The sequence below is a fragment of the Nematolebias whitei genome, unplaced genomic scaffold (assembly GCF_014905685.2).
Source record: "Nematolebias whitei isolate Nwh7 unplaced genomic scaffold, NemWhi1 Nwh_scaf_125, whole genome shotgun sequence".
Classification (NCBI taxonomy): Eukaryota; Metazoa; Chordata; class Actinopteri; order Cyprinodontiformes; family Rivulidae; genus Nematolebias; species Nematolebias whitei.
The window spans coordinates 1-3,011 of NW_023618670.1; positions in this window are offsets into that span (position 1 = coordinate 1).

Below are 3,011 nucleotides of genomic sequence, written 5' to 3' on the forward strand. Positions count from 1 at the left end.
AAACGACAGGAAGCTAAACCGACAAGCTAAAACGACAGGAAGCTAAAACGACAGGAAGCTAAAACGACAGGAAGCTAAACCGACAAGCTAAAACGACAGGAAGCTAAACCGACAAGCTAAAACGACAGGAAGCTAAACCGACAAGCTAAAACGACAGGAAGCTAAACCAACAAGCTAAAACGACAGGAAGCTAAACCAACAGGAAGCTAAAACAAGAAGCTAAAACGAGAAGCTAAAACGACAAGCTAAAACGACAGGAAGCTAAACCAACAAGCTAAAACAAGAAGCTAAAACGACAGGAAGCTAAACCAGCAAGCTAAAAGAAGCTAAAACGACAGGAAGCTAAACCAACAAGCTAAACTGGGAAGCTAAAACGACAGGAAGCTAAACCAGCAAGCTAAAACAAGAAGCTAAAACGACAGGAAGCTAAAACGAGAAGCTGTAACGGGAAGCTAAAACAAGAAGCTGTAACGGGAAGCTAAAATAAGAAGCTAAAACAGGAAGCTAAACCAACAAGCTAAAACAACAAGCTAAAACAACAAGCTAAAACGACTGGAAGCTAAACCAACAAGCTAAAATAAGAAGCTAAAATGACAGGAAGCTAAACCAGCCAGCTAAAACAAGAAGCTAAAACGACAGGAAGCGAAACCAACAAGCTAAAACGGGAAGCTAAAACGACAGGAAGCTAAAACAAAAAGCTAAAACGAGAAGCTAAAACGACAGGAAGCTAAACCAACAAGCTAAAACAAGAAGCTAAAACGACAGGAAGCTAAACCGGCAAGCTAAAACAAGAAGCCAAAACGACAGGAAGCTAAACCAACAAGCTAAACTGGGAAGCTAAAACGACAGGAAGCTAAACCAACAAGCTAAAACAAGAAGCTAAAATGACAGGAAGCTAAACCAGCAAGCTAAAACAAGAAGCTAAAACGACAGGAAGCTAAAACAAGAAGCTAAAACGAGAAGCTGTAACGGGAAGCTGAAACGGGAAGCTAAAACAAGAAGCTAAAATGACAGGAAGCTAAACCAACAAGCTAAAACGACAGGAAGCTAAACCAGCAAGCTAAAACAAGAAGCTAAAACGACAGGAAGCTAAACCAACAAGCTAAAACGGGAAGCTAAACCAGCAAGCTAAAACAAGAAGCTAAAACGACAGGAAGCTAAACCAACAAGCTAAAACGGGAAGCTAAAACGACAAGAAGCTAAAACGAGAAGCTAAAACGACAGGAAGCTAAACCAACAAGCTAAAACAAGAAGCTAAAATGACAGGAAGCTAAACCGGCAAGCTAAAACAAGAAGCTAAAATGACAGGAAGCTAAACCAGCAAGCTAAAACAAGAAGCTAAAACGACAGGAAGCTAAAACAAGAAGCTAAAACGAGAAGCTGTAACGGGAAGCTAAAACAAGAAGCTAAAACAAGAAGCTAAAACGGGAAGCTAAAACGGGAAGCTAAAACAAGAAGCTAAAACAACAGGAAGCTAAAACAAGAAGCTAAAACGAGAAGCTGTAACGGGAAGCTAAAACAAGAAGCTAAAATGGGAAGCTGAAACGGGAAGCTGAAACGGGAAGCTAAAACAAGAAGCTAAAATGACAGGAAGCTAAACCAACAAGCTAAAACAAGAGGCTAAAAAAAAGACAGGAAGCTAAAACAAGAAGCTAAAACAACAGGAAGCTAAAACAAGAAGCTAAAAAAACGACAAGAAGCTAAAACAAGAAGCTAAAACCGTCCCCGACAGTCTCTAGAAGAGAAACGGACCTTGAAGACCAGCTCGTCGGTCACAGCGAAGGTCCGGTCCAGTTTCCCCGTCAGGCTGTTGATCTCTTTCTGGAGCTCCTTGGTGTCAGATAAAATCTGGAAGAAGAGGCGCCGAGAATGAAGGACACACCAGAGACACACACACTCAGGGGTGGGGTAATAATAATAATAAATAAATATTGCCAACCATGCTTTAAAATACGTTTTTTATATTTGTGTCAACAATCGAGCGATGAATCTGTTGGAAACATTTCAGCCTGAAAAACAAACAAAATAAAATAACTTTTTAAATTTCAGCTCCTTCAGGGCTCATGGTTTGTAAAGAAAATCCTGTGGGGAGTTTGGAGAAACCCATCCAGCCCAGCGGAGTCGGAGCAGCACGTTCTTCTGCCTCATGAAGGTGGTTCTGCTGTTTGATACCAAATACTTTACTCGTGCACAACCTACGTGCGTTTTCCTCTTTACAGTCGAACCAAAACAGTTTTGTTGGACGAGACAAGAGACAGGACTCCACAGGACCGGTCACTCCACAGGACCGGACCGGTCACCCCACAGGACCGGTCACCCCACAGGACCGGTCACTCCACAGGACCGTCCACCTGACGGACTCAACTCTTCCAGGTGAGTTCAGCCCCCGTCGGGTTATTTTTTTTACAGTGCCCCTCAAATGTTAAAAGGAGCATCACCTGGTGGACTAATATAATAAAAATGTATAAATATAAATTTCAACCTTTATTCATGCAGGTTATTCATGAGGACTCATATTCAAGAGAGACCTGGAATGGATGGTGAGGGGTTGGGAGACTGGCTCAGGGTGGGGCAGGTGTGGGTGCTTCACCTTTCCCACTCGCATTTTGATGTCGTCGGTCCAGGGATTTAAACAGGCGACCTTCTGATCACAGGCTCACCTTCTCTAACCTCTGAACCACCATGCCCCACCATTATCATTGTGTTGTCGTATTATGTTGTTGTGTTATTATGTTGTTGTGATATTATATTGTGGTGTTGCGTCGTCGTCGTCTTGCGTCGTCGTCGTCTTGCGTCGTCGTCGTCTTGCGTCGTCGTCGTCGTGTTACGTCGTCGTCGTCGTGTTGCGTCGTCGTCGTCGTGTTACGTCGTCGTCGTCGTGTTGCGTCGTCGTCGTGTTGCGTCGTCGTCGTGTTACGTCGTCGTCGTGTTACGTCGTCGTGGTGTTACGTCGTCGTCGTGTTACGTCGTGGTGGTGTTACGTCGTGGTGGTGTTACGTCGTGGTGGTGTT